The following is a 27,771-nucleotide window of genomic DNA, read 5'->3' on the forward strand; positions in this document are numbered from 1 at the left end:
CCTTGTAGAAGACTTATCAGTTATTTTCCCCAATAACAAAGTAATCTCTAAAATTGGTCTTACCTAAAAACCCACACAATTCATTTTTATTAATATAGGTATACAGGTAATAGATGAAGCATTGTTTGATAAATTTCTAAATAGGACTGAACCAACAATGAGTCAACTTTTCCTCTTGCATTGGATTGTTTTCTAGTTAAAAACCAACAGTATTCCTCAGATAGCCCTTCAAAGTCAATGAATAGTGTACTGAATCATTCTTGCTATTCAAGGTGTTGTTTTCATTTTAAAACATTAAGCTATCTTTCTGTGTTGGTCCAAAAAATTCAACATCTTGTATGGAAAATACAGCCATCAATTATTAGTTACCTATTCTGGTCTGCTGAACCTAAAAGAAATGCAAGGTTGAGGCCAGAAAGATAAGGCAAAAAAAAAATTTTAATGTTATTTATTTTTGAGAGAGAGAGAGAGAGAGACAGAGAGAGAGACACACACACACAGAGAGAGAGAGAGAGAGAGAGAAAGCAGGGGAAGGACAGAGAGAGAGGGAGACATAGAAACCAAAGTCGGCTCTAGGCTGTCAGCACAGAGCCTGATGCGGGGCTCGAACCCATGAACTGTGAGATCATGACCTGAGCCGAAGTCCGACGCTTAACTGACTGAGCCACCCAAGCGCCCCAAAGTAAAAAAAATTTTAATGCTGGTTTATTTTGAGAGAGCATGTGTGGGCATGTGAGGGGCAGAGAGAGAGGGGGAGAGAGAATCACAAGCAGGTTCTGCACTGTCAGTGCAGTGCCTGATGCAGTGCTCCATCCCATGAATAGTGAAATCATGACCTGAGCCAAAATCAAGAGCCAACGCTCAACTGACTGAGCTACCCAGGTGTCCCAAAAGATAACTATTTAATATTGGATCATGTATATCTGTAAAGGAGTCATACCCAGAAAACACTAATATGCAATTATAATTCTTAAATAAATATATCTAATTATATATCCTTCTGATAGAAGAGGCATGATGTTCATTTTAAAATTAATTTTTTCCATATTTAAGTTTAAATTTGAGAAGCTAACAACTAACAATAATAATATGCACCCTTATCCTATCAAGAATGGATTTCAATATAATTTGTCTATTTCTAACATCATACTCATTTTAAGAGTCTACCTGACTGTAATAACAAGACTTCTCAAAAATTCTGTAGAAGCCATGTCTGAAATACTAAAATAAACCTGGTGAGGATTACACCAAGTAGACTGGAGAATTCCAATAAACCTGTAGGCAAAATTTGAGTATTATCGAGTCTCCAGAAGAAAACTAACCAGAACACCCTACGCAAGGAAATGAATTTGCATCATTTTTCTTGGCTTTTCTGATGCTAGTCTTCTGTTAGACTAAAAATTTTAGTCCCATTTTTAAATAGTCCACAAATATGAGGTGAACAAAACAGACCAATTTGCCATTAGCTTTCTTCAGACTCAGAAAATCTGCAGCAAATAATTTTCCTTAAAAAATTTAGCGTAAGTAATTTAGATAAATTGTTGGTTTTTTGCAAAAAAAATTTTTTAAAGTAGGCTCCATGCCGGTGTGGGGCTTGAACTCATGACCCTGAGATCAAGAGTTTCATGTTCTACCTACTGAGCCAGCCAGGTGCCCCCAGATAAATTATTTTTAAAGGAAAATTATTTGATTCATTCATGACTTAGATCAGAGATAAATAGTTCTGGTGGCAGTATGGTAAAGCCAGATCACCTAGTTCCAAATCCTGTTCTGCCCTTACTAACTATGCAACTTTGGACCAGTTACCTAATCTCTCTGTGCCTCAATTTATTCATATATTAAAAATAGGAAAATTAACAAATATCTACTCAAGTTAATTCAGTTGATCAATACTCCCCTGCTGTATGAGTAACTAAATTAATATATGCAATATATACAATTGACTTACAGAACAAAGCACTATTCAGTGTTGGTTATTATTATTAGTATGCGTTTGATCACATAATGAGATAAAATTTTTAAATTCTTACAGTTTAATGTTAATCATCTAACATTCATCCTCTCTTTTTCAAATATTCATATGATTTATTGACCTGTGAAGCCCTATTCTCTTTTTAGCTTTAAGAGAGAACAAAACTAGGGGTGCCTGGGTAGCTCAGTCGGTTGAGCGTCTGACTCCTGATTTAGGCTCAGGTCGTGATCTCACAGTTCATGGGATTGAGCCCCATGTCCAGCTCTGCACTGACTGTGCAGAGCCTGCTTGGGATTCTCTCTCTCGAACTCTCTCTGCCCCTACCCTAATTGTGCTCTCTCTCAAAATAAATAAACTTTAAAAAATCCTTCAAAAAAATGAGAACAAAAATATATAAAGTGCATGTACTTGTATGGGCTAAATATCTCAGATAGGCAGGCACATAATAAACTTGGAAAAACTAAAATACTAGGTTTAATTGATTGAAACGGGCTTTAAAGACAACTGCAAATATAAAAGGCTGGGTTTTTGAGAGAGAAAGATGGATTTGTGAAACTTTTCTTTAAAAATTTGCTCTTTTGCTCTTTGAAGTTGCTTCTTATTCCTTGACTATTTCATTATACACAATATACCCCACAGAGTATAAAGGATGTATAAACCTGGAGACTGTTGTACTGGGCAGGGTGAGTCAGTCAGAGATAGAGGAATGCCATGTGGTTTCACTCATATTTAGAATTTAGTAGACAGAACAAATGAGCAAGGGGAGGGGGGAGAGAGGGAGCAGACCAAGAGGCAGACTCTTGTCTGTGGAGAGGAAACTGGTGGTTGTGTGGGGGGTGGAGTGGGTGATAGGGATTCGCGAGGTGCACTTGTTCTGATGGGCACAGGGTGTTGTGTGGAGGTGTTGAATCGCTATATCGCACACCTGAAAATGGTGTTGCACTGTGTGTTAGCTAACTGAAATTTGAATAGAAACTTAAAATGGTGCACCTGGGTGGCTCAGATCCTGATGTCACAGATGTGTCAGCCACATCAGGCTCTGTGCTGACAGCTTAGAGCCTGGAGCCTGCTTTGGGTTCTGTGTCTCCCTCCTTCTCTGCCCCTCCCCTGCTTGTGCTCTCTCTCTCTCTCAAAAATAAATAAACATTAAAAAAAAATTTTAAGGAAACTTAAAAAAAAGAAAGCATAAATCCAAGGTCAAAGGGCTTACAGACTTTCCTGACCACCATTATGATATGTAATTCTACTAGCAAAGAATTTGATTTTATAAAAGCTCAGTCCCTTTTGAATTTGTTCTTTTATTTATTTTTTTTTAATTTTATTTGAGAGAGAGAGAGAGAGAGAGAGAGAGGGAGAGAGAGAGAGAGAGAGAGGGAGAGAGAGAGAGAGGGGGAGAGAGAGAGAGAGAGGGAGAGAGAGAGAGAGAGGGAGGGAGAGAGAGAGAGAGAGAGAGAGACAGAGACAGAGAATCCCAAGGAGGCTCCACACTCAGCACAGACCATGACCCTGGGATGAGGACCTGAGTAGAAATCAAGAGTTGGACACTCAACTGACTGAACCACCAGGTGCCCCAGGATTTGTTCTTTTATACTAATGGTACAAAATTATGGCAATGTTTTCATCTACTGATATTAGGAAATATTTGTTCATGTCTTCCTTCATTTCATTTTTTGCTCATAGTTTCTGCTAAGACCTGTCATTAAAATGCTTACATGAACTTGAAATGTCCCTCTAAAAGCTTTACTTGTAAGCCACAGAGTATAGAACACTGGCTTATCAAAAAAGAGGCCACTACAAGGTCCAATAACTATAGACTAACGAAAGCAGCAAAGGACTGGCAGTCAAAACCTAGGTCTAAATCCCAGTTCTGCTAATATCCAGCTATTACGCTTTATAAACTGGGAACATGTTCCTGTAAAACTACTTCAAGTTTATTATTGCTAAATTTGTTTTGGCAAAACAAATTTAAAACTCTAAATCTTTTAGAGTCTGATGAAGCTATATATTTTCCTCAGCAAAAATTATCACAATCCACACATTTTTTTTTGCAAACAATCAGGGGCTTCAAGTAATCACCAAAGTCCATGTGTCCTAAATTAAGAACCTCTAGACAAGAGGATTACAATGGTTTCTGCTGATTTAATATACAAAAATGCCATTTATTCATTCCCCTCCTTTTCTCTCTCTCACACACACACTTTGCAGTTTTGCTGTTCAACCTATAAACACAGCAGTGCTAACAAGCTTATGCTTATAAAAGTGAAAAAGAAATTAAGTTTTACCTTCACTGGCAAAAAGTAAGTATGCCCCCCAACTCGAGGTGTGTGCGCCAGTTTCAGATTGTATCCTGAGAAGCTAGATACTCAAGTCAGTGATTTTCTCTCTTGCGACCTTGTCCTCCATATCCTCAAGTTGAGTTACAGTAGGTTAAACTTGTCAGAAACACTTAAAAATCAAAATGGCTTTATATATATAGGGTCTAATAAGCACTACCAAAGCCATCCAATATGAAAATGATGTTCTGATAAGGATTTAATTGTTCACATATATCCACAGCCATACTAATGACAGCAGCAGCTGCAGCTTTGCCAAAGTCTCAGCTGTGGTAATTAAAGACAGACTCTCAGGAGCAACTAACTATCGTTAGTTTCACAGGGCAGTAATTACAAAGGCTTTGCATTATGTGGATTATACATTCCAAGGATATAGAGTTGCTACCAGACTTCAGAGACTATCTTAAACAGGCAAAATTGCTCATTAAAGCAATCATCAAATTTACTCTATTAATGAGTTTAAAATTCTCTTAAGTTTGGGGGGAGGAGCCGAGATGGTGGAACAGCATGGAAGTTTTTTTGTGGGTCTCGGGTCCATGAAATACAGCCAGACGAACACTAAACCATCCTGCACACTTAGAAAACTGATCTGAGGATTAACACAACAATCTGCACAACCTGAACCACAGAATTCAGCAGAAAGAGAAAAAATTCATTTTTATTTTCATTTAATAAAAATATTTTTCTTTAATTTTTTTCTACTATATTTTTTACTTTTGTGTAAATTTTCAAAAATTCTCTTAAGTTTGTTCAGCTTACTATGCATCTTTACTTCACCTTGTAAAATAGAGCTATTTTTAAAAAGTTATTTTTTGACAAGCTAAGCCTACCTCTGGACTAACTTCATATAACTGAAAATATCACAAAGTAAAAACAAATCAGCCTAGAATATCACTTATAAACACACAAAAAATCAATGAATAAAACACTGGTATTCTGGAAATATTTTTTAAACCAAAAAGTTCCTTTTTGATAAAAGTACGTAACAAATATGAATGGAAAAAGGTAAGGGTTAAAGGAAAATTAATCCCAACTGTGCAACACATTTAGGGTTTGCAGTTAATCAGATTCCATCACATCTAACGGGATAACAAGCAGGCACTTCATATTCCTTAAAGCATTCTTCTTCAAAGCAAAGACATTTACAAATAAATAAAAAATAGGAACATAGCAAAAGCTGACCAAAGCAACACATTTACCAAAAATCAGAATTGCCAATTTTCTAAAATTAATCTTCAGGTATTGTAAAAACGGTGATTGTTATCCCTAATTTAAAAATTTTGTAATCCAAGTAAACTATATCATGTTTAAGTATAATAAAAAATAACTCTATAACTTAAAAGTGCCTTAGTAGCTGTTGTACTGAGAGAAAAGGTAATCCTTAAGTCACTTGCAATTGAGTACAAGTACCATTATAATATATTTTATTAACAAAAGTAGTCTAATTATATTTTACTGGTTGTAGAAAGCATTTTAAAAATGTAAACATAATTGATATATAACATTTATTAGTTTCGGGTGTGCAACATAATGATTTCATATGTATATACTGCAAAATGATAAAACCTTTTTAATGTAGTAAACTATAAAAATAAAATGAGGCTGAAATACACACTAAAATTATCACTAGTGTTAAATTTCCAGAAAATTTAAATAAAACTTATCATGCTTATTTTTCCTGTTGATTAACAACTAACCTCTAAAGATAATTGCAATTTTCCCCTAGTCATACGAATTCTTCAATAATTTTTTAAAAGTTTTATTTATTTATTTATGAAAAGTAATCTCTCTACACCCAACGTGAGGCTCACTCTCATGACCCTGAGATCAAGAGTTAGATGCTCTTTTGATTGAACCAGCCAGGCGCCCCAAATTCTTCAATAAATTTTTAAAAAGAAAATACGCATAGGTTTTCAAGACATTTAGGCACGGTCTCCAAAATTTTGACATCTTTATGATTAGACTCAGATTTTAAAATATCTGGGGAATAAGATAAAGACAGTTTTCTATGTGTGTGTTTAAATTAGAAGCTTTTAAGAAAATGAGCAATGACAAAGCACTGAAAATACCTATAAATACTGATTTCAGTCCTCCAGTTCCCTTGGCCTCTTCTGTTAAAATGTCCTCCTTTCCAATGTACACTGACATATTTTGAATGAAGTCTAAAACCTTTTTAGATTACCTAATATATTTTCTAAAATGTGAATTCAATGACACTTTTCTTAAAGCTTGTACCATTTCTATTGGTACCTCCACACATACACACTTGGCACATAAGTGACAAAAAAACAAATTCAAAAACGTAAATAAGCGAATTACAATTTTGTGTCACTTCCACTTTATATTTTGAAATAGTCCCACACTCATCTGTCACCCCAAAAGGCAAGCATTGCACTTACGTGTTGGGGTGCTTTACATTGCACTTGGAGCCCACAATTTTTAAAACTTGAGGAGCACTGGAACTGTCCAGTGCACTGGAAAAGCCCAGGAACTGCCGACCTTTCCACTTTCTGTGCCATCCTTACTAAACTGCTTTCCACACAGCCACCAGGGCGGCCGTGTACCTCAAACCGAGCATTCCAAATAAATTCAACCCCAGAGCGGAAACGATGGAAACTGCCTTAAAAGAGTGGAGTAGGAATGGGCTTAGGCAGTGGCTCATACTAAACTACCTGAGGTCAGGAGGCTTTTTCTGCACCCACGCCAGGGTGGGACCCGAAAAGTTTCAGTACGTTCAAAGAACTGAACCAAGAAGCCAAGAATGATCAAAGCGAAGCAGTCTCGCAAAGCCTCCACTCAGCCCTTACAACGGCCAAAGCGCCTCGGACACGCGGCGGCCGCCTCCCCGGGCGCGAAGGTCCGCCCGCCCGCCAGCCCGATCTGCCGTCGGGGGATGCTCACCTCGGGCTCACCCTGCACGCCCGCCTCCCGAGCCGCCCTCGCCAACCCGAGCTCCACGGGCTCCTGCAGCGAGACAGCGGGCGGCCAGCGCCGGCGGGCATCGTCCGAGCGCGCGGGCTCTGCTCCGCCGCGATGCGGCGCGCGGATGCCCCGGGTGGCCCGGGCGGCTCAGCGCCTCGCGACTTCGCGAGAGCAGCCGTCACCCGGGCGGCGTTCCCCGCCTCCACGCTCGGGAGTCGCTGGGTTGTGCGTGGCTGCCAAGTTGCGGCGGGAGAGGGCGGCAACCCCCACCCCCGCCCTCCCGGATCCTGAAGCCCCGCCGCGGTCCCGCCCCGCCCCCAGGGAAACCGCACGGAGGCTAATCCAACCCTGGCGCCTGGCCCCGTGCGAGGCACACAGCATTCGCACTGCTCCCTTCGACTTTGTGGCAACTGAGAATCAAGAGGTCGGGGATCCGTCCAAACTGTGGGGTTTCCCCTCCCGGTTACCGGTACCTGAATCTCCGTGGTGTCGGGATACCTCTGCACGGGGGCGAAGGACGCGCGAGCGTGGGAAGTAGCTCATCCAAGGGAAGCTAATATTTAGCCAGTAACCTGGCCGGCGGAGGCCCACCTTTGGGCTCAAGTTAAGAATCCCTGAACTTCATGATGATTAACATGCTTTCCCTAATTCACCAAGAACCTTGCCAGCTTCTAAACAGTCGCCACCTCATTCCCCACAAACCTTAGGCAGCCTTCGTTGTCCAGTCAGTTCCTCAGAATCGAACTCCTCACAGCGAAACAAAACTCCTGGCACTTGCTTCCCAAGAAACTTCAGGAACAAGCGGTGCTCGCAGGCACGTGCGCACGCGGAGGCGTCCGTCCGCGGAGGCGGTCGCTTCTGCACGTGCGCATTGGGTGGAGCAAGAGATCCTATTGGGGAAGGCCTGAAGAGCGAGGGGATGGCGGACTGGGTGGACGTGGACTTTGTAGACTAGTTCGGTGTCCCAACGTGAAACGTGTGCTCAGTGCATACTCCGTTTGCACATGATAGGCTCTCAACAAACGTGTGTTGAATGACTACGTGAATGTAATGTGTTTGCTACTGACATCCTTTCGACTCAGATGGAGAGCTGGGTTTTCTTCCATAAACTGAACAGAATGGGCCTTGCTTAAGTAAGCCTCCAGGTATCCTCAGCTCTACTGAAACAGCCATTCTGGTACATTTTTTTTGTTCACTTTATAATTTAAAAATTTTGGAAGGACTTTATATATGTTCCACAGGTAATGGCCAGCTGCCTTTAGCTAGAACTTGAGTCTGGAGGTGGCAAACACATCACAAGTTTGGAGGATCTAAATTATGTCTTTGTAGCATGGCCTCTTAACAGTCCTGATTCAAGGGTTATGTAGATCACAGAATACAGGTACTCCAGTAGAGGAACTTGGATTTAGTTTTGCAGTCCATGCTTGAAGCATCCTGCGCGTTCATGGGTAAAGATGTTGGGACAAGGAACCCAAATGGTACAACATTTCATTTCCCAATAGCCACTTAATTTAAGGCAAATTTTAAATGTATTTTGAAACTGGAATGTAGCATGTCATGAGATAGATATTTAAAAAAAAAAAAATCAGTATAGGGGCGCCTGGGTGGCTCAGTCGGTTGAGCGGCCGACTTCGGCTCAGGTCACGATCTCACACTCCGTGAGTTCGAGCCCCGCGTGGGGCTCTGAGCTGACAGCTCAGAGCCTGCAGCCCGTTTCGGATTCTGTGTCTCCCTCTCTCTGTGACCCTCCCCCGTTCATGCTCTGTCTCTCTCTGTCTCAAAAATAAATAAACGTTAAAAAAAATTATAAAAAATAAAAATAAAAAAAATCAGTATACAGCAAGGTTTTTGTTCCTTGGATTGAAGGTCTTACCTTAAATTGAAAGGGGAGTTTCAGGGATCTGTGAATACACTAAAGTGATATGAAAATGAAAATGTTTAAGTTCAGTTTAGTGAGAAAAGGTTCTGTATTTTTATCAGATTCTCAGATGTGTGACACTCCCCAAAGTGGTAAGAACTGCTTTATGTTTATGTGCCTATAAAACATTGGTATTTCAAGAGATTATTTTAAGTTCCAGTTTTGCTCCATTTGTGAAATAAAATTTTATTGCTCTTTTTATACTCTATTTTGACAATAAACAAAAGTTCATAATTGACCTACTTCTCATTTTCTCCTTCATTGACCCTTATCCTTACGTTTGTTTTTATTTTTTTAAGTAATGTCTACACACAAGGAGGGGCTCAAACTCATGACCCTGAGATCAGGCGTTGCAAGCTCTACTGACTGAGACAGCCAGGTGTCTCCCTTATCCTTCCTTTTACACTTAAGAGTTAAGGTACCCAGCAATTGTACTCCTAGGAATTTGCACCCAAGGACATGTGTAAGAATTTCATACCAACACTATTCATAATAGCCAAATATTGGAAACAACCCAAATATCTATCAAATCAAACAGTGGCATATTCATCCACCTTTCATTAGCAGCATCCATCATTCCATTAACAGCAGTGAAAACAATAAACTACAGTTAGATGCAACAACATGAATGAAATACACAATGGTAAGGGAAGGAGGTCAGTCAGAAAATAATACATATTGTGTGTTGCCATTTATATACAGGCCAAAAATAGGCAAAACTAAACTCATTCTAGGGATGCATATTTACATGGTTAAAGTATACAGAAAAACAAAAAAAGTGTTTCCCAAGAAAGTGTGCTGCAGGATTACAGGTGATTTTTATTTTCTTTTTTGTGCTTTTCTGTAACTTCCAAATTTCTTACAATGGACATATGTCATTAGTAGGGAAGAAAATAGGTGTTATTTTTTAAAGTTGAAGTATAGTTGACATGTATTAGCTTCCAGTGTACAACATACTGATTTGCCAATTTTATGCGTTATGAAATGCTCACCACAGTAAGCATAGTTACCATCTGTCACCATTCAAAGTTATTATAATATTATTGACTACATATCCTGTGCTATACTTTTCATTCTTGTGATTTATTTTATAACCAGAAGTTTATACCTCTTAATCAACTTCAACTATGTAGCCTCTCCCCCCACTTCCCTCCCCTCTGGCAACCACTAGTTTGTTCTCTGTATAGAAAGGTCAAAAGTAAAATGCCATGATGAAACTGAACAGAAGAATTATCTTGTGAGCAACTCTATATAATGATACCAAACCTACAACATCAATTTCTATTTCTTCTATTCCCATTTTTGCTTCCTTTTTGAAATTCTGAAGAAAAAAAATTTACCATTTACTTACCATTATCTAGAAAATTGATTTCTATTTTATTTCGTATCATTTTCTTAGATACACCTGTACTTCATTTACTGTTAACTTCTTAGTTTGGTTAGTTTATTTTCATCTTTTGCATATGAAGAAAACATTGGCTTCATCCTATGGCTTTCTATATTTGGTATTTCCATTATTGTTTTCTAAAGAATACGTATTTACATTTTTAATTTCCTCTTCAGGACAAGAGTTATTTTGGAAAAGGCTTTTTATTTATTTATTTTTTATTTATTTTTGAGACAGAGAGACAGAGCATGAACGGGGGAGGGGCAGGGAGAGAGGGAGACACAGAATCGGAAGCAGGCTCCAGGCTCTGAGCCATCAGCCCAGAGCCCGACGCGGGGCTCGAACTCATGAACCGCGAGATCGTGAAGTCGGATGCTTAACCAACTGAGCCACCCGGGCACCCCAAGCCTTTTTAATTTCTAAGTGATTTAGATGTTGTTTTTTTCTATTCTTATTTCCCAATTTAATTACAATACAATCAGAAAATGTGATCTGTGCAATTTTGCTTTGGGGAATATATTGGGGGGGGGTTATGTAGCCTAAAATGTGTGATATTAATAAAGTTTCTATTGCTATTTTCTACAGTGCATAAAATGTAGCATACACATATCTGTCTTACTACTCACATTAGTCAGACTGTCAAAATTGTGATTTTTTTAATCTACTTAATGTTTGTCTTTTAAACTTTCCAAGAAATCAGAGAATCGTGCACCCAGAGAAATATGTTTCAATCAATTTCTCCTTAAATTTATGGCTGTTTTTTCCTCATATATGTAGAACTATATTATTTGGTACATAAAGCTTTATGAGGATTATATTTTCATGTGTATTAGATCTTTTATCAATATAGGATGAATCTCTTTATAACATTTTTAAGTTTTTCTTTTCATTTTTTAAATAATTTATTTATTTTTTTAATTTACATCCAAGTAAGCATATAGTGCAACAATGATTTCAGGAGAGATTCCTTAATGCCCCTTACCCATTTAGCCCATTCCCCTTCCCACAACCCCTCTGGCAACCCTCTGTTTGTTCTCTATATTTGAGAGTCTCTTATGCTTTGTCCCCCTCCCTGTTTTTATATTCTTTTTGCTTCCCTTCCCTTATATTCATCTGTTTTGTATCTTCAATTCTTCATATGAGTGAAATCATATGATATTTGTCTTTCTCTGACTGATTTCACTTAGCATAATACACTCTAGTTCTATCCACGTTGTTGCAAATGGCAACATTTCATTATTTTTAACTGCCGAGTAATATTCCATTGTGTGTGTGCGTGCGTGTGTGTGTGTGTGTGTGTGTGTGTGTGTGTGTATACCACATCTTCTTTATCCATTCACCCGTTGATAGACATTTGGGCTCTTTCCATACTTTGGTTCTTGTCAATAGCACCGCTATAAACACTGGGGTGCATGTGCCCCTTCAAATCAGCACATCTGTATCCCTTGCATAAATACCTAGTAGTGCAATTGGTGGGTCATAGGGTAGTTCTATTTTTAATTTTTTGAAGAACCTCCATACTGTTTTCCAGAGTGTCTGGCACCAGTTTGCATTCCACCAGCAGTGCAAAAGGGTTCTTCTTTCTCCACATCCTCACCAACATCTGTTGTTGCCTGAGTTGTTCATGTTAGCCATTCTGACAGGTGTGAGGTGGTATCTCATGGTGGTTTTGATTTGTATTTCCCTGATGATGAGTGATGTGAAGCATTTTTTCATGTGTCGGTTGGCCATCCGGATATCTTCTTTAGAGAAGTGTCTATTCATGTCTTTTGCCCATTTCTTCATTGGATTATTTGTCTTTTGGGTGTTGAGTTTGATAAGTTCTTTATAGATTTTGGATACTAACCCTTTATCTGATAGATCTTCTCCCATTCCATCAGTTGTCTTTTAGTTTTGCTGATTGTTTCCTTCTCTGTGCAGAAGATTTTTTATTTTGATGGGGTCCCAATAGTTCATTTTTGCTTTGGTTTCCTTTGCCTCTGGAGACGTGTTGAGTAAGAAGTTGCTGAGGCCGAGGTCAAAGAGGTTTTTGCCTGCTTTCTCCTCGAGGCTTTTGATGGTTTCCTATCTTTCATCCATTTTGATTTTATTTTTGTGTATGGTGTAAGAAAGTGGTCCAGGTTCATTTTTCTGCATGTCGCTGTCCAGTTTTCCCAGCACCATTTGCTGAAGAGACTATCTTTATTCCATTGGATACTCTTTCCTGCTTTGTCAAAGATTAGTTGGCCATATATTTGTGGGTCCATTTCTGGGTTCTCTCTTCTGTTCCATTGACCTGAGTGTCTGTTTCTGTGCCAGTACCATACTGTCTTGATGATTACAGCTTTGTAATACAGCTTGAAGTCCAGGATTGTGATGCCTCCAGCTTTGGTTGTCTTTTCAAGATTGTTTTAGCTATTCGGGGTCTTTTCTGGTTCCATACAAATTTTAGGATTGTATGTTCTAGCTCTGTGAAGAATGTTGATATTACTTTGATAGATTGCTTAAGTTTTTATTTTAATTCAAGTTAGTTAACAAACGGTATCATATTTTTTTAAGTTTATTTTATTAATTTGGAGAGGAAGGGAGGGGCAGAGAGAGAAGGAGAGAGAGAATCCCAAGCAGGGATTTGTGTCTATTTGTCGTTTGGCAAATGTGTAAATATATATGTAAAATAGATTCCTAACGTTAAAATTGTATCAAAGCATTAAAAAATAAATAAAACAGGGGTGCCTGGATGGCACAATCAGTTAAGCATCTGACTCTTGGTTTCAGCTCAGGTCATGATCTCACAGTTTTGTGAGTTGGAGTCCTGCATCGGGCTCTGTGCAGGCAGCATGGAGCCTGCTTAGGATTCTCTTTCTCTTCCTCTCTCTGCCCCTCCATCATTCATGCACAATAAATAAATAAATAAATAGTAGTGCAAACCCTTTACAGGTATAACTGACATTAGTCATCTCATTTTATACTACTTTTCATGCATCTTTGCTGTTTCTTTTATTTCATATCTTTTTTTTAATTTTTATTTTTTTAATGTTTATTTATTTTTGAGACAGAGAGAGACAGAGCATTAATGAGGGAGGGTCAGAGAGAGAGGGAGACACAGAATCTGAAGCAGGCTCCAGTCTCTGAGCTGTCAGCACAGAGCCCGACACGGGGCTCGAACTCACGGACTGTGAGATCATGACCTGAGCCGAAGTCGGCCGCTTAACTGACTGAGCCACCCAGGTGCCCCATCATATCTTTTGATACATGGACTATATTTTCTTGTTTTCCTCTAGTTTTTTCGCAGGTATAAAAACCTTTGTTAACTAAGCAATAATAAAACCTATACTCTTTAATGAAATAGTTATCAAAAGAAACAGTACCTATTGATTTCCTTAATCATTAGTTAAGGAGGTTAACATAATTTTCATACCAGTTGTTGATATCACCTGGAATTTTAGACCCAGAGTTTATTTGTTAATTAATTTATTATATTTTCATTTTCAATAATTATTGCTTTCTTCTGTTTTTAATTATAGTTAAAACTGTTATCCAGAATTAATTCTGTATTTTTACATCTTTCAAATTGTTTGAATATTGGTCTTTTAAAACTTAATTTTGGCTGGTAATTGATCGACCCTTTTGCCTGCGGACTGGCTTTCCTGCAATTAGCAATTTTCTTTTTCTATGACAGCATTCATTATAGCATACGTAATATAACAGTTGTTCTTCCTGCTTCTTCAGGAAAAGAGATATGCAAATTTTTTTGTTCTTTGTCCTTCATTTTTGTTAGCTTCCTGTTTATCATTTTTCCTTTGTCCCTTTTTTCTGTAATCTGTGAGATCTTTTCAAGTTTGTTCTACTTGTCATGAATTCAGTTTTTGTTTTATTTTTTTTAATTTTCTATTTTGAATCAAAAAAATTTTAATGTATTTATTTTTGAGAGAGAGAGAGAGAGAGAGAGGAGGGGAGGGGCAGAGACAGAGGGAGACACAGAATCCAAAGCAGGCTCCAGGCTCTGAGCTGTCAGCACACAGCACGATGTGGGGCTCCAACTCATGAACCGTGAGATCATGACCTGAGCTGAAGTCGGACACTTGACCAAGTGAGCCACCCAGGCGCACCTTGAATTTTTTATTTTGAAAAGCTGTTTCAAAACTCAGAAATATCTCAAGAATACATGAACTTCTATGTATATTCACCTGGATTCACCAATTATTAACATTTTGATAGATTTGCTTTAATAGGATATCTATCCTTGAATCCATTATCCCCTCTTTCTCTCTCAGTATGTATCATATGTTATTTTTACTATTGCTGAGACACGTGAGAATAATTACATATGTCATGACTTATCTTTCAGCTTCTATCTGCTCAAAGCGAGGAATTTTTCTTATATAACCCATAGTCCAGTGATTAAATTTAGGGAATTGAACCTTGTTACAATACTATTTTCTTACAATATAGCCCATATTCAAAATCCATCATTTATTCCACTCATGCTTAAATACAGGAGCCGATCCGTAACCACACATTACATTTAGTTGTGGTGTCTCTTTGGTTTCCTTAAACCTAGAAATCTTCTCAACTCTGCTTTGTATTTCATGACTTTGATATTTTTGAAGAGTGTAGACCAGTTGTTTTGCAGTGTGTCTCTCTACCTGGGTTTGCTATAATTAGAATCAGGTTATTCATTTTTGGCGGGAACACCACATGCATGATGTTGGTCCTTCTCAATTTATCACACCAGGAAGAACATTATGCCCATTTGTCCTGTTAACTGGTAATTTTAACTTTGATCACTCAAGATAGTGTCCACCAGATTTCTCCACTATAAAGTTACTTTTTCACTTTACAATTAATATGTGATTTGTTAGGAAATATCTTGAGACTGTGTATATTTGCTGTTCCCATCAAACTTTCACTGAATAATTTTAATATCCATTGATTTTTTTTGTCTGAATCAATTTTTATGGTGATTTTCCCAAAGCAAGGATTTTTCTAACTCTGCCATTCTGCACCTAATTCAGTTTCTGTTTCTACCTACTTCCTTTTTATCACAGTCTATTGACTTATAATCTCATCTTTCATCCCTGGGCTTGTCTATATTTTCTGAGTTTTCCAGGTACAAAGAAGATGTTCTCTAAAATTATATCTGTTTCTTCTATCAGTTTTTCTTTTAAATATACACACTCCCTTTGAATCTAAAATCTGACTTGTACCTCCTCCTTCCATATTACACGATCTTTCCTTGGGCTCCATATAGGAACCCTCAGCTATTTCATTTGTAGAAGAATTTCCCCCTCCTTCTACCTATTGACTGTTGTCTTCTGACTTGAACTAAAATCCATAATTCTCATATCCTCTCAAACACCATGCTTTATCTACAAAAGCGAGACTATTCCTGTTTGTTTTGTTAACTACTATGTCTTCAGACACTATACAGGTAGTAAATGTTCCATTAATATTTATCAAATGAATGAATGGTTTCAATGTATGCATTTGGCGTCCTTGAGGATTGCTTTTATGCCCAGAAAAGATTACTCTAGGGTTCCTTGCTTTTGTAAAATTATTGTGCTATTTATTAAGGTTACACATTTTAAAATTCGTTTCTTCCTTAAGCTTTTAAATCCACCTTGCAAATCCTATTATTTGATTTATAAATGTATTAAGCTATAATAATTACTTTCAAAGGCACTTGCTAAATATTTGGTCCCATTTATAAACTTAGATAATTGAACTTATTTTTTGAATTGCACTTATAAATTTAATGAAGTCAGTGCTCTTTTTCTATGTATTAGTTGTCCAACGAACAAACTTTCCTAAGTATTGAATAATTTTTATAATGCAAAAAAATTAAGCATAAATATAGTGATTCTTGAGATTTTTTTTCATGGTTCCAATACTGTAAGCTTAAAATTTAACCTTAAAATTATAGCCTATATAGATTATTTTAGCTATACAATTTCAACTAAACTCCTAAGATTACTCAGACATATTAAAAAGCCAAAATTTTCTTAAATACTTTTATACTTAATTCTAAATCTTTTGGTTTTGAAAGATGCTTACCTGCAAAAGAAACAATGATAGAAGTATGTTCTATGTAATCTCCGTCTGAAATTCAAACTGTGTGTGTTTTTATCTGTCATCCTCACTCCTAAGGTAAAAATTACAGAATGTCTTGCATAATTTTGTCAGATGAGGTCTAAAACAGGGGTCATACTAGATAATAAACTAAAGTGGAGTATAAATAGTATTTTCTCTATTATCTGATAGTATTTATGCCTACCACTATTATAGTGCAATCACTGATTTTCTTAGAGTCGCCCCCAACTTTCCATGAGCGATTTGAGGGAAGGTACTGTTTTCCCCATATCTATATCCCTGAAACTCAACACAATATTTAAGAAAGTCATATTTGTTAAATGTTAGTAAATGAATTCCAGTTTCAATGAACTTGGGCAAATTGTCATTCCATCCAGTAGAGGGCAGCTATGCACACAGTACTGTACAGAGCGATCCCTGCATCAGGACTGAGGAAACCAGCCTTCCGTACTTGAAAAATTCTATACTTCCCACTCTCTAATTATAGCAGTGCCGTCACTCCAGCACTCCCACCCCACCCTAGGGCTTGTGCCCATACACTCAGAATCAAGGTCAGTCAGTCTAAGAGAAAGACTCACACATCCTGCACAATTTTTCTTGTTCTATTGAAAAATCTCAATCAAAATCTTAATCTGTCTTTTCTTTAGAAATGCAGAACTCTCAGGGCGCCTGGGTGCTAAGCTGGCTCATGATCTCACACTCTGTGAGTCTGAGCCCCTCATCGGGCTCTGTGCTGACAGCTCAGAGCCTGGAGCCTGCTTCCGATTCTGTGTCTCCCTCTCTGCCCCTCCCTGCTCACACTCTGTCTCTCTCTGTCTCTCAAAAATAAATAAATGTTAAAAAGAAATTAAAAATGCAGAACTCTCTTACCTGAAAACATTTGGGGAAAAAAATCCACATAGGCAATCTTTTCTTTTTAAACAATAGTACTTGGGTATATTTATGCAGAATTCTAGATATTGTAGGTATTGTCATCACCCTTTATTACATTAATATAACCTTTAAAGAAATTATTTCCATATGATTTTTTGGTTCATATCATATACTAAACTGCCTATCAGAGAAAAAAATAGAAGTGATCATGTTCACAGTGTGTTCTATTTCTATTATAGCTTTATATAGTATGCAGGGGGGGAAAAATGATGATTTCTCTTGTTTTTCCAACAAGAAAAGATATACCCACTGAGATGCACCAATTTTATGACATTAAAAAATGTGGTATTCTGGTGGGATTGGAACTCTGTAAAGTTCTGTGCAGAACACAAGTAAATAGTTAACATGTTATCTCACTCACCTTCACAGCTATTCTATGAAATAGGCAGGGGCAGGGTTAGCACAAAGCCAGTGAAATATAAGTTTCAGGGGGTGCCTGGGTGGTTCAGACAGTTAAGTGTTGAGATCTTGATTTCGGCTCAGGTCGTGATTTCACTATTCCTGAGTTGAAGCCCCATGTCAGACTGCACTGACAGTGTGGAGCCTGCTTGGGATCCTCTCTCCTGCTCTCTATCCGCCCCTCTCCTACTTGCTCTCTCTTTCTCAAAACTAAATAAACTTAAAAAAAAAAAAATGTAAGTTTCAAGATTCTCATTTGCCTGACCCCTCCCAAGATCCTGAAAGAGGCTGCAGCAGTGTCTTTGCATGGCTGTATGTTTTGGTTAAAATTTATAAAATATATTTTAATGGCAATTGGTTAAGACCATGGATTCAACTTCATTTCCCTCTTCCACTTCCCTTCTCCTTTAGGGTGGTGTTCAAAGGGCTGTGGGCAATTTTAGGATGTGACTGTGGGGATCTTGAATTGGGGATACATTTAATTTGAATTTGTGTCATAAATTTTTGTATTTAACAGCCATTTCTGTGTCTAGTGTATATGCTGAGAAGTTGCATCATGATTTAAATGTTTCCAGGGTGCATGGGTGGCTCAGTCAGTTGAGCATCTGACTTTGGCTCAGGTCATGATCCCACAGTTCATGGGTTCGAGCCCCGCATCAGGCTCTGTGCTGACAACCCAGAGGCTGGAGCCTGCTTCAGATTCTGTGTCTTCCCCTCTCTCTGCCCCTCTCCCACTCCCACTCTGTCTCTCTCTTTCTCAAAGATAAATAAACATTAAACAAAATTTTAATAAAACATTGTGAATAAATGGATAAATAAATAAATAAATGTTTTCTATTGTGCTCAGCACCAATATTTACCAGAATTTCTGTTTGTAGGACACAAACCTGTAATAGAGCTTCAAACAGTAATATATAGGTTTAAATTCACATTATTTCAATATCCCAACTATCAATAATAAAAAAATTATCCAACCAAGCTGGAAGACTACATTATTTTCCTTTTTCTCACTACTGAAAATGGCACTACAACATTTATACCACACAAAGCGGTTTTAAGAGAAAATGAAGACTAAACATGGAGAGAACATATATTAGAGGTGTATCAGGTAGTTAATAAAATATCGTGTTATTTTCCTGAATCTCATGGTGTTGTGGTATTTTCCAACTGCTTACATCTGTGTTTTGTTAATGATATTTTTTTCTTATTCATACCTAATTTTGTGTTCATAATTTTTATTCTTTTCCTTAAACATGGGCCCTCAAAACCATATAAGATTCAGGACCCCAAATCCTGGCTTCTATTCTGGAAATAGGAATTATTACCATAATAGGGAAGTAAAACTGAGTTTCAGGAGATTAACAATTTCTCTCAAGTCGCAGACCTTGCAGAGTTCAAATGCAGATCTGTAATCCCAAGGTCAGTTTGAAGATTGGTTTAACTTACCTCTTCTAACTAGCTTGGATTCATTATTTCTAAATCCTGTCTCTTTATGAGCAATGTGGTATATACCTGAAGAATATTTGAATGCACACATTTTCAGATTTCGTCTTAAATTCATATCCAACAGGTTTAAGGTTAAATTTCTTTGTAAAAAATTGAAATAATAAGTGTTAGTGAGGATATGAAGAATTAGAACCCTCATATATACATTCCCTGGTGAGAATGTAAAATGGTGCAGGTGTTGTGGAAAATGGTCTCACAATTCCTCAAAAAGTTAAATATAGGCTTACCATTTGATCTAGGATTTCCACTGCTAGGTACATACCCAAAAGAAGTGAAAACATACATCTAGGTAAAAACTTGTACATAAATGTTCATAGTAGCGTTATTCATAATAGCCAAAAAGTAGAAACCCAAATATCCATCAACTAATAAATGCTAAACAAAATGTAGCATATCCATACAATAGAATATTATTCAGACATCAAAAGAAGTGAAGTTCTTTTTATTTTTTTCAGTAGGTTTCACACTCAATGGGAGGACCCAGTGCAGGACCTGAACTCACAACCTTGAGATTAAGACCTTGAGATCAAAACCCCAGGTGAGATGAAGAGTCTATTGCTTAACTGATTGAGCCATCCAAGCACCCCTAAAAGAAGTGAAGTTCTGACTCATGCTACAACACAGATGAGGCTTGGAAAACATCATACTAAGTGAAAGAAACCATAAACAGAAGGTCACATACTGTATGATCTCATTTATATGAGATGTTCAAAATAGACAAATCCATAGAGACAGAAAGTAGATTAGTGGTTGCCAGGAGATATGGGGGAGGGTGAGTGATTATTACTGGATATGGGTTTCTTTTGGGGGTGGTGACAAATATTCTGGAATTACCAGCTGGGGCTAGCTGCACAACATAGTAAGTATACTAAAGGCCACTGCAGTGTACAGAATAAAAGGGTAAATTTTAGGGGTGCCTGGGTGGCTCAGTCAGTTGAGCTCCTGACTCTTGATCTTGGCTCAGGTCCTGATACTATGGTAGTAGGATTGAGTCCTGGGTCAGGCTCTGAGCTGAGCATGGAGCCTGCTGAAGATTCTCTCTCCCTCTGCCCGTATCCCCAACTTGTGCTCTCTCTCTCTCTTTTTTAATGTTTATTTATTTTGGGGAGAGACAGAGACAGAACATGAGCAGGGAAGGGGCAGAGAGAGAGGGAGACACAGAATCCGAAGCAAGCTCCAGGCTCTGAGCTGTCAGCACAGAGCCTGATGCGGGGCTGGAACTCATGAACTGTGAGATCATGACCTGAACCAAAGTCAGTGGCTTAACTGACTGAGCCACCCAGGTGCCCCCTTCCTCTGTCTCTCTCTTAATAAATAAATAAATAAATAAATAAATAAATAAATAAATAGGTAAATTTCATGGTGTGTGAATCAATTTAAAAGCAGGCAGAAAAAATTAAATTTCTAGTCATTTCTTATTCTGAGGCATGTTATCCTTTTAAATATAATACCATGGTAAAGTAATACATGAGATTTATTAAAATTTTAGCACGGGATTTCTTTTTTCCCAGCGTTGTTTTTTGGAAAGAGGCCTACTTTCATGGGTGCTGCCAGCTGAGTGATTTTTGTTTTCCAGAGTTCTGATACACATTTTGTTGTGTTGATCAATTCTCTAATTCCTAGTCCAACCTATAGGTCACTGGAAATGTATCAGACCTCATATCTACGAAGGAAGGGACTAGAGAAATAAATGTAAATCTACGAGAGGGTAACACATACACTCAGTGATGTATCCTCTCACTGGCTCCTCAGTAAAGCATCACCTAGCTCACCTACAGTACAAAACTCTTCAAGTTAAAGGTGAATATCAAAGATGACCTCACACTGAAATTCTTCAGAAAACAAGTCTCTCACAAAATACCACAGGATATTTTCTCAAGAGTTATTTCTGATCTTCTCCTAAAATGCAGTTTGGTTTGACCAGTCCAGTTTCTCTCACTTGGAGTTTGGATTCTTCCCCCTAAACTCAGAATAAGATATTCAGGTTTTATTTACTCCGAGGCTTTATTCAATGGGTACAAAATGGTGTGCCTCATCCTTTTATCTCCTCAGAATTTTTTTAGTGAGAGTAATAATGACTGTAAGGAAACGTGTGTGTGTGTGTGTGTGTGTGTGTGTGTGATATATTCAAATAACATATCAGAAGTCAAACTCTGTATTCTCATCCCACAAAGATCATTGTTAAGACCTTGATATAGGTAAGGCCATGCTAATGTCTATATCTGTATTAGTGGTTCTCAATCCAGGGCATTTTTGCCTTCCAGGGGACATCTTGCAGCTCACTGTGAACTTGAGTTCTTCCTAGAAACCACTGGTGAAAGCTGGGTATGAGGACTCTATTTTGGGCTTCAGGTTTCTTAGTTTATGGTTTCCCCACCAGGCAAAGAACATCCTTTTCTTAAAAAAATATTATTTTATTTTATTTTTAAAAAAATTTTAATATTTATTTGTTTTTAAGAGAGAGAGAGACAGAGTGCAGGTGGGGGAGGAGCAGAGAGAGAGGGAGACACAGAATCCAAAGCAGGCACCAGGCTCTGAGTTGTCAGCAGAGCCCAATGCGGGCCTCGAACTCATGAACTGTGAGATCATGACCTGAGCCAAAGTTGGACACTTAACCAAGTAAGCCACCCAGGCACTCCCCTGAAATTTTTATTTTTAAGTAATCTCTATCCCAATGTGGGGCTCGAACTTACAACCCTGAGATCAAGAGTTTCATGCTCTACCAACTGATCTAGTCAGACAGCCCAAGAACTTCCCTTGATGTATTTTCCATCACTTCAATGAGATTTTGGCAGGTGTGAGAGATAAGCATACTGCTTGGACCATCAAGTTAATATGCAAATTTTAAATACAAAACATATTGTCAAAATCAAGCTTCCAAAATAAAACTTGCACCGGTTCACACTTCTATCAGTAGTAGACAAGTATGCCAGTTTCCCATTCCCATACTAGTTCTGGGCAAAATCGATCCTTTAAATTTTTCTCAGCTTCATAGATTCAAAATATTTTCTTTTTCTTTGATTTGCATTTCTCTGATGGTCTGTGAATTTACTATCTTTTTATCTGGGTAATACTATCTTAGCTTCTGTTTCTGCAAATTTTGTTGAATCCCCATTCATTGTTCTACTGAAGTGTTTCTTGATTTTTATTGATCTGAAAGATATACTAATGCTAGATGTATTAAATGTATTTCTGCCATATGTTGCATGTATTTTTCCCAGTTTGTCATTTGCATTTTATTGTTATTTATGGTGTATTTTGCTCTAGAAATTTAAAAATAAGTTTTGTAGTTAAACCTGTCAATGTTTTCCTTCAGTTTCTGATTTTGGTGTACTACTTAGAACATTCCTTTATTTTACCTTCTTTTTTGTTTGTTTGTTTGTTTGTTTGTGTTTTTTCTAAGTAATCTCTATACTCAACATAGGGCTCAAAATCACAACCCTGAGATCAAAAGTTACATTCTCTACTGACTGAGCCAGCCAGGTGCCCCCCCCCCTTTTTTTTGTTTCTTGAGATAAATGTATAATGACCAATGTTCTGTACTTATTAATATAACTACTAAACATCATTGAATTTTCTCTGAATAGGATTTTTTTAATGTTTATTTATTTTTGAGAGAGAGAGAGAGAAAGAGAGCATGCACGTGTGCGCTCGTGGTAGAGGGGCAGAGAGAGAGGGAGACACAGAATCCGAAGTGGGCTCCAGGCTCTGAGTTGTCAGCACAGACCCTGATGTAGACGTGGAGCTTAAATCCACAAACCACGAGATCATGACCTGAGCCAAAGTCAGATACTTAACTGACTGAACTACCCAGACACTCCTCCCTAAATAGGATTTTAAACTATATTCTAAAAGTTCAGATCACTAGTGTGACATAGTTGTTATATTGTAAATAATCTATAATTTCAGAATTTTTCAGTTTTATTGTGTAATTTCAGTTTTAATTTCTTCTTTACCTAAGAGTTATTTAGAGGTTTCATTTAACATTTCCAAGCAATTGATTTTTTAAAAAGTTTTCTTTTTCTTGATAGCTTCTATTTATTATTTTATTTTGGGCAGAGATTTCTACTTTGTAGAATTTATTATTTTTTTTATTTAAAATTTTTGTTTAATGTTTATTTATTCTTGGGAGAGAGACAGACAGAGCATGAGCAGGGGAAGGGCAGAGAGAGAGGGACACACAGAATCCGAAGCAGGCTCCGGGCTCCGAGCTGTCAGCACAGAGCCAGACTCAGGGCTCGAACTCACAAGCTGTGAGATCATGACCTGAGCCAAAGTCAGATGCCCAACCGGCTGAACCACCCAGGCGCCCTTGTAGAATTTATTATTTATTGACAATATGACCCCTTAATCTCTATGCAATTTCCTTTATTCTAAAATAAGTCATCTTTAACTAGCCTCATGAGATTACTCACACCATCATAATCTCTATTCATAGTACAGGTCTTTCCCAGTTTCACCTGAACAGTTATAATTTGATTCTTACTGGCTTCTCTCTCTTCAGAATAACTCTTTGTTTACACTTTCTTTCCATTTCTAGAAATGTCTGAAAATTTCTCAGGTATGTAGAAAATGGTCTTTTGAGCATTTGAAGAGTCTTATTATAGGCACAGAGCACAGTTCCACAGGGGATTATGCAGACCCTGAACTAGACCTACGCGGTGGAATAGGCCATGCAGAACAGATTTGGCATGTCCTGGGAGGTGGGGAGTGAGTCCAGACCAACAGGTAGAACAAAGTTTTTGAGAGATCGGGAAAATCAACAAGATTGATCTCAAGGTAGTCCACAAGTAAGGTAGGAGTGCTTTAAGAGGCTTGGGGAATAAACAAAGGTGAATTCTGGAGGCAATGGAAATCAGAGATTCACATAAGCAGGGGTGCCAGGGGTGCCTGGCTGGCTCAGTCGATAGAGCATGCCACTCTTGATCTCGGGGTCATGAGTTCGAGCCCCATGTTGGGCACAGACCCTACTTAAAAAAATAGGTAGCCAAAGAGATCAACCACTGGAGTCAACAACTGAGAAGAATTCAGGTCTCCAATCCTAAAAAGACTGTGGACCTGGAAAGGTGACCAAGATTAGAATTAAGCAATGTGCAGCAAGGCAGAAGAATGCCAGTCACTGTAATTCAGGCAAAGTATGGGAAGTGTGAGAGTGTATATGTGATGGTACCAAGTTCAACATTTTTGGGTTCAAACTCCTTCAGTGTCTTCCAAAGATTGGAATTGACCTTAGTGATGAAGTATGTCCTGGTTTACGGTAGGGAGTTGGTGGCGGAAAGGGGAGATATTAGACATAATTTGGCATAGTATACGGAAAACTCAATTCTCTCATCAGCAGTCTCCTTCTATATATGATATTCTACAATGGAACTTTATTTTTTTCAATTTTTTACTGAAATACAATTGGCATATAGCACTGTTTAAGTTTAAGGTGTATATTATAATGAGTTGACTTACATATATTGTGAAATGATTACCACAATAAGTTTAATAAGTATCCATCATTTCATATATATACAAAAAGAAAGAAATAAAATGTTTTTGTTTCCCCTTATGATGAGAAGTCTTAGATTTTATTCTCTTAACTTGCAAATATACCATACAGCAGCGTTAACTGTAATCATATTGTACATTACATCCCCAGCACTAAATATCTATGTCTGGAATTGTACCTTTAAAAAAATTTTTTTTTGATGTTTATTTATTTTTGACAGAGAGAGAGAGACAGAGCATGAGCAGGGGAGGGGCAGAGAGAGAGGGAGACACAGAATCCGAAGCAGGCTCCAGGCTCTGAGCTGTCAGCACAGAGCCCGACGTGGGGCTCGAACTCACAGACCTTAAGATCGTGACCTGAGCCAAAGTCAGACGCTCAAGTGTCACCCAGGCGCCCCTGGAATTGTACCTTTTGAATACTTTCATCCAAGTCTTCCACCCTCTACCCCTGCCTCTGCTACATCTGATCTTTTTTTCTATGACGTTTCTTTTCTTTTCTTTTTTTTCTCACATTGAAGGATATTTGTGATTTTTTTTAGCCCAGAAATAAAGAGAATAATGTAGCTCCATGTATCCATTATCCAGATTCAACAATTATCAGTCTCCTGCAATTTTCATTTCATCTCTCTGTTTGTGATACATTGAGGAGTGAAACGCATGAATACAAAGTATCATCCAATTTTTATTTTAAAAGTAACACACACAGAAAGAGAGGGAGTGTGTGTGTATGTGTGTGTGCATTTGTACATGTGTACGTGTGCGTGCGTGTGTGTGTGTGTGTGTGTGTGTTTAGTAAGAGATCTAGAAAAAAAACACATCAGACTAGGCGATTATCCCTAGTGGGGAGAATGAGTGAGTGGGGTAACAATAAGGCAGGTGGGTAAGATTTTAATTTTTTACTTTATACTCCTGGGTGTTTTTTTTTAATTTAAACAACATTATATATTGCTTTTGCAACTAAAATAAATGGAAAAAAATAGGGGTGCCTGGGTAGCTCAGTAGGATAAGTGTCCAACTTCAGCTCAGGTCATGATTTCACGGTTGGTGGGTTTGAGCCCCGGGTCCGGTTCTGTGCTGACAGCTCAGAGCCTGGAGCCTGCTTTAGATTCTGTGTCTCCCTCTCTCTCTGCCCCTCCCCCACTAATTCTCTCTCTCTCTCTCTCTCTCTGTCTCAAAAATGAATAAAACATTTAAAAATTTTTTTAAAATAAAGGAAAGCATTTTACCTAAAGAGTTTAACAAAATTAACCAACACTATTATTACCATTAACTTCAGAGTTCAAGGGAGAAATTTAGTCCAGCATTTACCTATGGCTTTCATAATATTTTCCTTTTCTGCTGTATCAGATATCAACAATTTATTGAACCAGTTTTAATATATATGCTGCCAGTGTAACTATATGGAGAAAACTGGCGGTATTTCCAGAGAAGAAAAAACTAAGCTACCCAGTGACAGCAAAGGCCTGAACAAAATTAAGACGAAGGCTGGGAGTTGTTAATAATTGATTTGATCAGTGCAGAGTGGGTTGTGACAGGAAGATGAAGAGTGGCCAAATCTTCTGCCTTGCATTTACATCGTTGCATTCACATGGAATAGGAGGTGAATTCAGGTATTGCTTGCTCTCTGGAGACAGATAAGCGGTTACTCACACAATAAACATTGTATCACAAAGGCAAAGCTGTTACCCTGACAAACACTAATTCTTTGTTGTGTCTCTTCTGTAAACACATGAAATAACTTTCAAGCAAAGGAGTGAGTTGGTGCATAATACTGAGAAAAGCTTGAGGAAGTGCCTTTTAATGGACTGAATTGTGTCCTTCCCACATTCTAGTGAAGCCCTAACTTCCAGTGTGGCTGTATTGGGGATAGAGCCTCTAGGAATGTGTAGTAAAGGTTAAATGAGGTTGTAAGGGTGAGGCCGTAATTTGATAGGACTGGTGTCCTTTTAAGAAAAAGAACAGGGGGCGCCTGGGTGACTCAGTTGAGCGTCCAACTTTGGCTCAGGTCATGATCTTGCCGTTCGTGAGTTTGAGCCCCACATGCAGCTCGCTGCTGTCAGTGCAGAATCTGCTTTGGATCCTCTGTCCTCGTAGCTCTCTGCACCTCCCATGCTGGAGTGCGTGCATGCTCATGTGCTCTCTCTCTCTCTCTCTCTCTCTCAAAAATAAACATTTATTATTAAAAAAATTTTTTTAACATTAATTTATTTTTGAGAAAGAGACAGAGAGACAGAGCACAAGCAGGGGAAGGGCAGAGAGAGAGAGGGAGACACAGAATCTGAAGCAGGCTCCAGGCTCTGAGCTGTCAGCACAGAGCCTGATGCGGGGCTCAAACTCAAGAACTGTGAGATCATGACCTGAGCCAAAGTCGGACGCTTAACCGACTGAGCCACCGAGGCACCCCAATAAATAAACATTTAAAAAAAGACAGAAAGAAAAGTAAGAGACACCAGAGATCTCCCTCTGGCTGTGTGTGAAAACACCAAGGAAATGCCATGTGAGGACACAGAGAAAGGCATCTGTCCACAAACCAGGAAAAGAGGCCTCAGCAGAAACCAATCTTGCTGGCACCTTGATCCTTCTGTTGATCTTAAACAACAATATTTCTGTTGTTTAAGCCAACCAGACTGTGATATTCCATTATGGCAGGCCTGGCCGACTTAATATAGTGCCCACCATCTTTTTTCAAGACTCTTTTATGTAAAATACCTAGGAATAAACTTAACCAAAGAGGTAAAAGATCTATATGCTGAAAATTAAAGAACACTCATGAAAGAAATTGAAGAAGACACAAAGAAATGGAAAAACATTCTATGCTCATGTATTACAAGCACAAATA

General features: G+C 38.2%; 1 protein-coding gene across 4 annotated transcripts in view; it reads right to left on the reverse strand.

Moving 5' to 3' along the window:
* TEX15 (testis expressed 15, meiosis and synapsis associated) overlaps positions 1-8,029 on the reverse strand; it is a 100,528-nt gene extending 92,499 nt beyond the window's left edge. For all 4 annotated transcript variants that reach the window (XM_019466844.2, XM_019466842.2, XM_019466841.2 and 1 more), the window contains exon 1: positions 7,930-8,029. The gene's annotated coding sequence lies outside the window, so the exon portion shown is untranslated. The remainder of the gene's footprint in view (positions 1-7,929) is intronic.
* Between the last annotated feature and the right edge of the window lie 19,742 nt (positions 8,030-27,771).

This window comes from Panthera pardus, unplaced genomic scaffold, assembly GCF_024362965.1.
Source record: "Panthera pardus isolate Hobbes unplaced genomic scaffold, ASM2436296v1 HiC_scaffold_13, whole genome shotgun sequence".
In the NCBI taxonomy this organism is placed as follows: Eukaryota; Metazoa; Chordata; class Mammalia; order Carnivora; family Felidae; genus Panthera; species Panthera pardus.